Source organism: Helianthus annuus, chromosome 14 (genome assembly GCF_002127325.2).
Source record: "Helianthus annuus cultivar XRQ/B chromosome 14, HanXRQr2.0-SUNRISE, whole genome shotgun sequence".
Lineage (NCBI taxonomy): Eukaryota > Viridiplantae > Streptophyta > Magnoliopsida > Asterales > Asteraceae > Helianthus > Helianthus annuus.
The window spans coordinates 99,313,311-99,326,895 of NC_035446.2; positions in this window are offsets into that span (position 1 = coordinate 99,313,311).

A 13,585-nucleotide genomic window follows, 5' to 3' on the forward strand; every position below is an offset into this window, starting at 1 on the left:
GAAACGAGTCACAAAATTTCTCTCAACAACAAGGTGGACGAGAAAGGCTTGAAGATAGTGTATCTCGCCTCATCTCCGATACTGAAAAGAAAAACTCGGATCGATTTCAACAGTTGGAATCGAATTTTAGAAATCAACAAGCTAGTATACAAAACATTGAAAAACAAATAAATCAATTAGCTCAAAATTTCTCCGAGAGACCACAAGGCGCGTTACCAAGTAATACCGAAACAAACCCAAAAGCACAAGTCCATCTCATAACATTGAGAAATCGTACCGTGGGTTCCGAAGAGGCTCCACCACCGCCAACTGAGGGAAGCACAACACCGCCCCAACAAGAGAAGGCTTCTCCTCCAATTCAAGAGCCTACCAAGGCTCCTCCGGTTCCATACCCCGGTAGGCTAATTCGCCAAAAGACCAATGAGCAATTCGCAAAATTCAAAAATTTACTAAAACAATTGCATGTTAATATTCCATTGATCGAAGTCCTAACTCAAATGCCTAAACACTCAAAATTCATGAGGGACTTCCTCACTCATAAAAGGAAAATTGAATCATTGCAATTAGTTAACTTAGGCGAAGAATGCTCCGCCCTTCTACTCAACAAACTCCCACAAAAGAAGATTGATCCTGGAAGCTTCACGATTCCTTGCTCAATCGGGGAATCCCCCGTTCGTAATGCACTAGCCGACCTTGGGGCTAGCATTAACCTCATGCCTGCATCAATGTTCAAACGACTCGGCCTGGGAAAAACAAGCCCTACCAAGATGAGTATACAACTTGCCGACAGATCCGTCAAATACCCGCAAGGTGTCGCTGAAAATCTATTGGTCAAAGTCGACAATTTCGTCTACCCGGCCGACTTTCTCATACTAGATATGGAAGAAGACACTGAAGTCCCCCTCATACAAGGGAGGCCATTTCTAGCCACTGCACAAGCAGTGGTAGACATGAATGACGGGACACTTACTTTGAAGTTTGGGGATAAGGAATTGAAGTTTGGGGTTGGGAAGAGAGTAGAGGACGATGACCCGGTTAATTACATGAAGGTCATTGATTCGAGTTTGGATGATGCTCTCCGACGGTGCAACATGGGATGCAAAACATCCCGCTCGGATAACATATGACCAGGCTTTGGGTCTAGCCAAGGACCCTTATAAACGTGGCGCACCATGGAGGCATTCCGCGGAACTATCCTTAGTTTAGCTTAGATTAATTTTTAGTTTAATTTTAACTTTCAGGAATAAAACACACTCGGGATGGTAAAGGATGACAAGGGAAACAAGAAACATCACCCCATGCACAAAAACAGGGCCATCCGACAAAATTTCTTCATTACAGCAAGTTCGGCACGGCCCGTGTCCACCCGACACGGCCCCGTGCTGCACAATCTACAGAAAACGCCCAGTTCAGGTAACTGGACACGGGCCGTGTTCACTGAACACGCCCCTGTATCCAGGCTTCTGTTTCTTTTTACAAACTTCTATTACTGGCACTTGAACACGGGGCCGTGCCCGGTCACCACGGGGTCGTGTCCAGGCGCCCAATAACATAAAATTTTGCTTTTAACACCCTTTTACACATTCAATCAACCTAAAAACTTATTTTTGGGACACATTGAGGACAATGTGTAATTTAAGTGTGGGGGGGGGGGATGCTAAAACCTTGAATCTTACAAGTCCTATTTAACAAGCCTTACACAAAACTCTATTGGAACCGCTAATCACCCCATTTTTTTTTTCAAAAAATTTTATTTTCTTTTTTACTTGCTAGGTTTAAGTTGGGAATTTCAAGTTCTAACAAGGTTATATTTTTACAAATTTACAACCGATAGCGTCGTGATAAAAAGAACCAACATAAGAAAATTATGAAACGGCATGACAAGCTTAGTTAAAATTTGATTATATATACTTGATCACATAGAAACCCATTCCCACAAAAGTGAGTTTTGAGCCTTTATTGAGCATACAAATACATATCTTTACACTAAATGCTCATTTTTCGTTTCTTGTGTGAATAGTCGCTTGGTTCATACGACTCTAGAACTTGCCACAACAATGCATTCCCGGTCCTTACCAACTTAAACTCGAGTAAGTAAATGATGGAGGCATTAGGACTAACCTTTTTTCTTTCTACACCATTATTTTTCACTTTTTTACCACCTACCCAAAATCTCCCTAGTTAACCCCTTTGAGACTAAACCTTTTCATTTCTTAACCCAAAAACAAACACCCTTTTTACCCACCAAAACCCTTTTTTATTTTAACTCTTTCTTTTAGTAATAAAGCTCGGTTTTTCTTATGACAAAAAAAATGATGATGAAACCAAATAAACAAACAAGTTCATCAAAAATAACTTTGTTTGAAAGAAATGGTTCATCAAAATAAAATAAATTGTCAAAAATAAAAAGTCTTTCAAAAACCGATGCTTTTTTCGCTTTTCGCCCTTTTATTAACCACTAACCCAACCACCCACCTTTAGCCCAAGCCTAACCCTTCACCCAAAAAGTCCTCTTGATATTTACAAAGGTATATAGTTAAAAAGGAGGAGGATTGATTGCTTGGCAAGCTTATGGTAGGAGTAAGTTCCATGCCGCTCTCGAGTGATTCACTAAAAATACACATTCGGCCGAGTGTTGAGTGATCCCCCGTGAGGTATGTGAACTTGTATATAAATGGAATTCTAAAAAGGCATGTTATGCGCTAATAAGTAATTTATCTTATGAAACGTTTTTAATAAATCATGACGAATAAGATTGTAAATAAATGAAAATAAAACTTAATAAAGAATCTTGGAAATCCCGACACTCTAGGACAAACCCAAAAACCTTCTCTTCTACCCATTCCATTTGGGAGTGAAAAAGCTACATTATAAAGAGTTTTGCTTGAGGACAAGCAAAGATTCAAGTGTGGGGGTATTTGATGTGCACAAAATGCAACATATAAATTACATCAATTATGGCATAAAACTAACCTTTTTTTAGTACTAATGTTGGAAAAAGTGTGCTTTTGTCTTCCTTTTGTATTTTCAGGATTAAATGAGCTCAAATAAACAAAAGAAGCAAAAAGGCAGCTAAATCTAACTTAAATACAAGAAAAGGAGCAAACGTGGCATGGCCAACCTACCGACAGCATCTCCCCAAGCAAAACAAGAAGACAGAAGACTGAACACGCCCCGTGCTCAGTGAGCACGGGGGCATGCCCAAGTGTCAGCAGAAAAGACAAAGTTGTAGAAGCTTCCATCGCCCACCACGGGGCCGTGCTCAGCGGACACGGGGCCGTGGTCAACTATAAGATTCGCGAAATCCAGGCAAATATTGATAGTACAGATATGCTTCTGCACACAGGGTCGTGCTCAGCGGACACGTGGGCGTGGCCAACTAATGCAGACACAATGCATTTAATGAAGAAAGAGAGGAGGATGGACACGGGGCCGTGCCCGAGCTTCTGTTCAGCCTATAAATAGGAGTGCTTGGAGCTCTTGCAACTCATCCCTTGGCACACCACCTCTTTCACACTTCATCCACCACCCACCACCATCACAACACCATCATCCACCACCATCATCCATTGTCCATCATAGAGTGTGTGAGTCGTCTCGGGATCCAAGATTGATCGTATGAGTTCTTGACAATCAAAGGCCATGTTTGCCTAAGTCTGTTACATCACTTGGTGAAGACAAGTGTTTAGTGTAATACTTTTTATTTTTAATCTTTTGCACTTTTTAATTGGTTTTGTATTAATGACTTTAATTACTAGTTTCTTATGTTGAAGGTGATTCTTCCTTATCGTTTGTCCGTGGTGTCTTGACATTATTTTACTGTCTATATAAAATAAAAGATTTTCACCATTCATATCTCCACGGTCTATATGGAGGTATGTTGGCTACCTGGTCGGGGGTTAAGGGAACGATTTGGTAAGAGTCTTGCCATTGTTCAGTGTATAGATCCTGCAAAGGACCTGGGTCAAATTTAGTAGGACCTCCTTCAATGCCCAACAGTATTGGATGGTGGGGGTCCAAACTCTTTGATCCCCTCATAAGTTAAACTACTATTATGTCACACCCTGACTTTTGCGGAAGCGTGATTATGGTGTGACTTTCTTAATATCATTGCATTCAATCATAACATCAACTATATGATAAAACCATAGGTTTGTCATCCATAAAATAAGTTCAAAACATAACAACATTGTTTTAAAATGCAGACTTCAAATTCAAGTTTTACAAATCGTACAAATTGCTTATGAGTTCATAAAAGACTCGTCAAAAGATATTGAATAACACCAAGGTTTGGAAGACGTGTCTCGTCCAGGAATAAGACAAACTAACCAAACTCAAAGACCATGAATGACATCTTTATTCTTAACGCAACATAAAAACTTCCAACGCCCGCCAGATCCACATTACAAAATCCCTGAAATACATGTAGTTTGAAAAACATCAACAAAAGTTGAGCAAGTTCATGTGTTTGTTTGTGTGTAAGTATGAACCTTTGAAAATGTTGTAAGTATGTATGTAAGTCCCTGGTATGTAGCAATAAGGAAAAAGAGATCACCAATGGTTTGCAAGGCCATTGATATGTGTGAAGTGATGCAGGAAGACTCAAACCTAGCAGATTTCGCACCGGGCTTCCGGCTGGAAGACATAGTCACCACATGGTCCACTCAGCGGACTCAGGTGTGGGGCTCACTACACCCAAATAGATCTATCACTCATGCCCCTCGGTCCAACAACGAGGATTGATGGCCTTAATCACCCTACTCATTCACATAATCTAGTAGTAAACCCTCCTTAAGCTAACCATACCATATATAAAAATGTCTATAATAGTTGTAACATGTATTCCACCCCCGAAGTATAAAACTGAAAACAGTTAAGAGAAAAGGGGGACATGAACTCACAGTATTGCGTCTTCAGTATATGTGTAACCCAAGTCTCCTCAGCCAACACGATTACCTACAGTGGACTAATGTCTATTAGACGAACGGGTCGTGCCTTTGCTTAGTATGAAGGTTTTGAGTTACGTTTCTTGAGTTCCCAAAATTATTCCAGGTTATAAGTATTAGTTAAAATAATTATTTTAACATTAAATTATAGTTAATGTTTGGAATAATTGTCAAACAATATTTCGTATTCCTACTTCTCAAGTATTTTAACTTCGTATTTCCTTCCCAAGGGTGGGGGTATCTCATACATGTATTTTTCGTATTTGTATTTGTATATCTTGCCAAGTAATGGCGTCGTATTTCGGTGTATTGTTCCAAATAAAAATATGTTAATTCCCAATATATATTTCCAAAACCATATATTTCAAGTCTCACTTAAATATATATAAACTTATTTTGTTCAATCATGTATTGTCCCAGAAAATATATATTTTTCTCAAAAATTATATATCTTCTAAATATACTAGGAAAATATATTTTTAACTCCCAAAAATAATATATTTTCTCATTGTCAAAAATATGATATACTTGGTAATATTTACGAAATCATATTTTCACTTCTTTCATTTCCAAAATAAGATTTACCAAAAATATAGTGTAATGGTATATCCCGAAATATTTCATAAGTTACGCTTTTGTGTTCGGTTTCACAATATTATGTGTGTAACTTAAATATTTATTCCTTGTGATTTTTGGTATTATTTTGGAGTTGTAAAGGTTCATGGTAATTTGTGAGTTATATTATTTACCCTAAAAATAATATAACTAGTTCACAAAATAAACAAATAATCACACAAGAGTTTTAGTATAAATATATATTTATCAAATTTTATTTACGAAAATCAACCTCCGATACCTTGTATTTTTGTAACAACAACTATGGCGAAGTTTATTTTGAAAACAAGGTTAAAATATATTTGTAACACTTGTTAGAAAAATATTTTCTAAGTGTTGAATTTTTGAAAAATTTCGCCAGAGTTTCCTTTGTAAATGGAGGTGTCCATGCTTACTAGCATATCATTTTCTTTTTCAAAAATTCATTCAAACAATTCTTAATCAACAATATACAACCTCTACTTACCAAACTTGTCAAAAACAAGCATAAACTATAAACTCATGAACTTGAAAATTTATAAAAATATGTAGTAACTTACTAGTGTCCTTAGTAAGTCTTGTTACCTTTTAAAATGTGATTAGTTCTTTAAAAACTTGATTTTTAAAGAGTTTGTGTGTTTACAACTTCCAACCTTATTTTCTAAAAATATTTCTTCATGAAATTTTCTTGTCATACAAGTGTTTCTACACTTGTTTATCCACCAAAAATGTGATTAGTTTATGTAAGATGCAAGTTTTAATGAAACTTATATTTTTCACTTGGTTCTTTTGAAAAACCACTCATGGATCTTTAGATCTACATGATTATCACCTACTTTGATCTTTATTTTTCAAGAAAACATTCATTCATTAAGGTTAATGGTTTATGTGTGGATGATTTCATCATCCTACAACATTCTTACTTTTTCATCTTGCTAGATCATGTTTTTAATCATGATCTAGCAAGACCACATGATGATCCATATCAACTACATGAGTAAACAATAACCAACAAGCATCACACACATGAATATCATGATTTCTTCATCATTTCAACAATACTTTATCACCAAGTTAGTTTATGTTCAAGACTTTGTCTTTATGATTCTTAGTGTTCTTAAGTTTTCATCATACTTTAACTATTAACCATCAAAAAAATGTAGTAGATGAAGATTCAAGAGACTTACCACTAGCTCAAGGCTAGGGGAGTTCAAGAGTAGAAATTTGGTGGTTAATAGCAAATAGAGGTGGTCCTTGAGCTTCCGAGAACACCAAGCTTCGTTGTTTGCACTTTTGCACCTTTGGATCACTAGAGATTGGTTGGAGATGAGCAAATGATGGTGGTGGTGATGGGGGTGGCTCACGGCCGAGATAGAGGAGGAGGGAGAGAGTTTGGGGTGTTGTTGATGGTAGAAGATGATGAGAGTGGAGGACTTGTGGATTATATAAATAAACTCCCAACATTCTTTAACCCATTAGTCCATATGTCTCTCTAGTACATAACAAATCAAATAAACAAATGAAGAAAAATCAAGTGGGTGAGGCCCCACTTCACAATCAGTTATGGGGGGGGGGTTGGTTTAGTTGAGTTTCAATGGTAGTTAGCTTAACTAGTTAGGAGATTAAGTGGTTTAGTTAGTGGTTTAAGTGTGTTATATAATATATAGTGTGTTAGGGTGTTCGGGGACCCTAACTAGCTTAGAAAAATAAAAACAATGCTTCTAGCATTATTTTGGTGTCCCGGGTAACGTCCGGTTGTTCGGTTGGGTATCATTCCGTTAAAGTGCTTAATTGTTCCGTAATGTGTCTTTTATGATACTTTTTGTGTCACAATTAATTCCCGACACTTTGGAAAGTGTACAGGACCATTTTGTTAAGTTTTTGCACATTACTAGCATAGTTAAATGCTGAATTTTGTTATTAAGTGCAGAATTCTGCATTTAGAGTGTGTTTTAGGCACTTCCCGGCACTATAACTATCACCTAGTGACGCAGTTTTATGGTCCTCACTTCCCTACACTCCCTACTAGTGTAGTACCTTGTCTCTGGCTCATACTGGCCTCAAAAATATTGTCTGTCTAGGTGCTGGCATTGTCAGCATGTTTCCGAGTTATCCGCTCACTGTGCTAACTGTGCTTTGTGCATCAAATTTGTCACTAAAGGTTGTATGTAATATATGGAGTGACAGTATGAATGTGATGCATATGTATGTATGATGCAAAAATCATAAAGCAGTTTAATTCGTCAGTTGTAATTAAGCACAATCATTAAGCATAAATCAATATTAATTAAACATACGGATGCATGCAAATTTGACAGTTGTCACATATTAAAACTTTAACCCGGCTACTTAGGACTGTATCCTTGCTGACTCGGACTACTTAGCCGAGGGTAACGTCGCCTTCAAAAGAGGGGCCCACCACATTATGCATTAATAACTTAATTAATTATCTTTCAATAATCCGACCCTTTAGGATTGTATCCTTGCTGACTCAAACTACTGGGTTGAGGGTAACGTCGCCTTCAAAAGAGGGGCCTACTACAATAACTAAGATAATCTCTTAAACAAGTGCAAAAGTGCGAAGATAATCAAAGGTTACACTACACACGAGTCTGATCCAAGTGATTCATCTTGTCTATCTGTTTTTACTTTTATTTTACTTTTCAGCATTTTAGTTAGTTTTATTTTTCTAGTTTAAAAACCTTTTTCTAACATTTTGATTTGATTAGACGTTGAGGATAAACCGGTACTAAAAGCTCTTGTGTCCTTGGACGACCTCGGTATCTTACCAACACTATACTATGTCCACGATGGGTGCACTTGCCCATATGTGTGTTTAGTGTTAGTGAATATCGTGTTTCTAAATTTAAAACTTGGCTAAAAAGTGTAAAAAGGGCTTAACATACATACCTAAAAATATAACACACTTCACGCACATTAGAAATCTATGACACACGAACGGAGCATGTCTTCAAGAGTACGGATCGTTCTTTCAGTCTGACCGTCGGTTTGAGGATGAAATGCGGTACTCAGATTAAGCGTAGTACCGAAAGCAGCTTGAAACGTTTCCCACAATCGCGAGGTAAACCGAGCGTCGCGGTCAGAGATGATGTTGCGAGGCGTCCCGTGATTACAAATGATCTCATTGGTGTAGATTCGGGCTAATTGTTCTACGTTGTAGTCTTCTCGTATTGGTAGGAAGTGAGCTAATTTGGTTAAACGGTCAACAACAACCCAGATGCTGTCGTGACCTGATGACGTGTGCGGAAGCTTCGTTATGAAGTCCATAGCTATACTCTCCCACTTCCACACAGGGATTGGGGGTTGTTCGAGTAAGCCAGAGGGTCTTTGGTGCTCAGCCTTGACCTTTGCACAAGTCAGACACTTCCCAACGTAGAGAGCAATATCCCTTTTCATGCCTGGCCACCAGTACTTGTAGCGAAGGTCATAGTACATTTTATCGGCACCGGGATGAATAGAATACCAGGATTTGTGGGCTTCGTCCATCAATATCTATCACAAATTGGTCCGTTTAGGGATCCAAATTCGGTCCAGATAATGGAATATCCCATTTGACTTATTCACAAGTTGGGCTCCATCGTGATAGATTCGTTCCTTCTTCAAGGTGTGTTCATTAAAACAGGCATGCTGGGCTTCGCGGATGAGGGTTTCGAGATCGTATTGGGCTTGGGTATTACGAATGCTGCGTAAATAACTCCGTCTGCTGAGAGCGTCGGCAACGACATTTGCTTTGCCTGGGTGATAACGAATCTCACAGTCGTAATCGTTGAGAAGTTCTACCCATCGGCGTTGACGCATATTAAGTTCTTTCTGATCAAAGATATGTTGTAGGCTCCTATGATCGGTGAAGATCGTACACTTGGTACCATATAGGTAGTGTCGCCAAATCATTAACGCAAAAACAACCGCGCCTAGCTCGAGATCGTGGGTTGTATAGTTCTTCTCGTGGATTTTGAGCTGACGAGATGCGTAAGCTATAACCTTGTCCCGCTGCATAAGAACACAACCAAGACCAAGGTTGGAAGCATCACAATAGACAATGAAGTCGTCGTTTTCGTCGGGCAATGTGAGAACAAGAGCATTGCAAAGCATGTGCTTGAGAGTTTGAAAGGCAGACTCTTGTGCAGTTCCCCAAACAAAAGACTTGTCTTTATGCGTAACAGCGATAAGCGGCACTGTAACGCCCTGCTTCTACGTACTTTCTATAATTAGAAAGCTCGCCTTGTAATGTTATTTTTGGAAATCTTGTATTATTATAGTCGTCTTCTCGTTGTAAAATCCGAGACTTGGATCATAAATGAAATTCGTATTTCTTTAAATTCACCATCTACATATTCATACATGTTCATACGTTCGAATTCATTGTACATCGAATCCTTATTTGTAATTCATACTTATACGATACTTATTCACGATGCATGTCCATGCTTGTCCTTAAATTGTTGATACCTAAAAACCCCTAATAATATGCTTATTTATACAACGGTTAATCATCTAATATGTGACATATACTTGTCACTTACAAACATGTTACATACTTGTACATTACACTTTTTACCTAGTTAAATCATGTTTTATTTCATATTTCACCTTGTTACAAGTTAGGGGAAACATTGTTGCATATTATTACACAACTTAACTAACAAAATTACTCATTATAATGTTTTAAAAAAATAAAAAAATAAAGAGATATGGCAGCCCCAATTCAGCAAAATTCAGCCCCATATAGTTGGGTTTTGTGGGCTAGTTTCAAGGTGTAACCCCTTCTAAACACTTCCAAAGCCCAACCCATTGAAACCCTAATCCTTCCCCCTATAAATACCACTTATAACCAGCCTCTCTACCACTTTTGCAACACTAAAAACTCTCAAAACATCCTCCAAACCGTAGCTGAAAGCAAAGGTTCGAGCAGATTGACACCCCTTCACGAAAATGAGCATAACTCACTCATTTCTTAACGAAATCACTTGATTCTTTTTCCTACTTACTTGGATAATCATGGGGTTCGATTCCTAGACTTCTCCTTGGAGAAATCAGACCTGAAAATGCCCCGAAATCATCCATAAACTTTCTGTTTGTTTTTATGTTCATCAAAAACTTGTTTATACCTATGTAACTTGTGTTTAACACATCTCATACCTATGTCCTAATGTTTACAACTTATCCCATGGTTGGTTAAGCTTAAAAACAAGGTTGAGACATTTAAAATCAGAGGATTAAACCTCATAAACTTGGTGTTTTGTCTAGGGTTTCAACCACAAATCATGTCAAACATAGCCTTTGATACATGAGTGATTAGGGAACAACTTGGGTTGTCCTACATACAATCCTCACGTGATTTGATGATTTCTCTATAGTTAGGTTGTTTATGTTATTGTGCAAATCCTAGTTCGTGACCCTTCTTGGTTGTTGTTACACCAAGTGAAGTGGTGAACATTCAAGGGGTTCCTAAATGGAAGCATGTCCTTCCTACCCTATACATGACATCTATGATAACACGAGGTGCCTAAATGAAGATTCTAATATTCTACCTCCTACTTGAATTATTGGACTAAATAATATGTAGTACTTAACCTAGATATATATATATATATACACTCATTCGAACCTTTGATGTTGAACTCATGTTTATATGTTAAAGTAGTAGAACATCACCTAAGACCTAAACCTTGTTGTGATTCTTATGGGTGTTCAACTCATGAAAACATTATCATAACCCTTGTGGTTACTAAGTGTCATACAAGTGTTAAGTGTTGAAGATGATTATTTTCACATGCTATTCACATATCTTACTTTTTATGTTGTTTTGAATACCGAATCTCGACTCTAAGCATACTTGAACTTTAACCCTACACATTCAATCTTCCAACCACATCAACTCGTCAATAATTGGATACTTGGAAAGCATATGCAAACTTTGTGAGTATACTCGTATTCCCCCTTTTTACTTTACCACTTTTGGGGTGTAACATGTTTATCTATCAACAAACTTACACGTGAACATTTTGCTTAAACACATGAACATTCCTATAACATGCTTGTATACGTGATGGCTCGATGCTTTAAACTTGGATTTATCTTATGTGTTGAATTTATCATTAACTTCGTACGAGCCAAACCGTGACATATGTAGCGCTATAGGATTAACGACCCGCCCCTTTATCTCGGTTATGTCATGAGCATATTGCGTTTCCTTGGTTTGATATGTTAGACACATACCATATTTAAAGGCTTATCTTGAATCACATGCTTGCTATGAGGAATTGTTCAAAACTTATCTTTTGCTATGTACGTATCAAACTTGTATACTCGCCTTTGCTTTTGCATTGAACTTTATTTTAACATGTTACAGGTGGATGTTGATGATGCATGGAATCTAGTAGGATGCTTAGATACCCACTTAGAAAGAATTGTATTGTATCATTTTATTATTCATGTTGTTGTACTTTGTTTCAAAACCTTGTACTTGATTCTTTAGAAATGAAATGAAATGATTATTTAAATACTTGTCACAATTATTAGCGTTATGATGTCTCGAGCAATCTTCACACTTCGTCTCATCCCGATGTTTCCGCCAATGGTTGGGGTGTGACAGATTGGTATCAGAGCCATAACTATAGGGAATTAGGAAAAGTAGGAATGCTTTAACCTAGTCTATAGTTCTAGAGCCTTATTCGTACCTTTTACTTAAAACTACTTGCATGCTATCTTATTTGCTTTTATTTATTCTCTTGATCTTGTAAGCATATGTGTCACTTATGCGTTAACACTTAACATGCTATACTTATTTTTATTATGTGTTAATACCTGTTTCATCGTCTTATCCTTTATGTGTGTTCTTGACATACTTTTTATGCATTAATATTCGTTTCATCATTTCACTTTTATTGTGATATTCTTGACATGTTATACTTGTTTGTTTAATCTTTGATATACACTTTTCCTCACGCGTTTTACTTGACTATTCTAAATCCGACAACACACATATTACACAAACGAGACGAGTTCACCCAAAATAGGCGTGAAACCCACAATTTGGTGAATGACTCTCAATCCTTCTACTTTTCTTTTTACATGGAATTCACCACCAAGTTAGGAGTGAAATCCTCACCTTGATGGAGAAATTCGAATTTCAAACTCTAGTGGACCCTCGTCAAAGTGTTGAAATTAAATTTTGACCCGACGAGTACCAACCACACTTAGGATACGAAATCGTCAAGTTAGGGGTGAAACCCGCACCTTGGCGACTAGTTCCACTCCTTGATATTTTTGTTAAATCCCGCCAAGTCTCGAAATTTCGATTGATTTGGGACATGTAGTAACCGGAAGGGTAAATACCGTTAACCGACTTGTCGGCGAGAGTATTTTACCTATTAGGCCAAAGCATGCTCCTCAAATTCAAAAGACTTTTCGACCACTTTGGTTAGTCAAAGTTCCGTTTGGAACACTCCAAACTTTGGTCAAACATGTGTTTCTATTGTTCATTTTATACGATGCAATCTTTCAACCTCGAGTTTACCTTGATTTCTCTTTTCACACGCACAACATATCGAACCTTTTCGATACATTTATATATGCATGATTTTCATATAATTTAAATTCATATTCCTTGTAACAACTAGTGGAGAGGTATCATCGAGATTGGAGTGATTTCCTTACCTTGACGATTAACTCCACTCCCATTTTCTTAAAAACGACCTCACCAACGAGTTAGGGGTGATTCCCTTACCTAGGTGATCGTTACCAAAACGTCTCTTCAAAATATCTTATTATGCAAACTCGATCATATTTTATACCCAAATTGTTTATCATTATTCAAAATACCCACTCATACCGATTTCAAAATACATTGATTTGTCAAAACGTACTCAACTCATATACACGAGATTCTTAATCATGTCTTAAAACATTTTATTACGCAAACTTCAAAACCTTACGAAATGCTACCTATCAATTTAATCGGCCCAATGAAACTCTTGCCCATGAACTTCGTATTCGACTTAATCACTAAAACTTGCTCACAT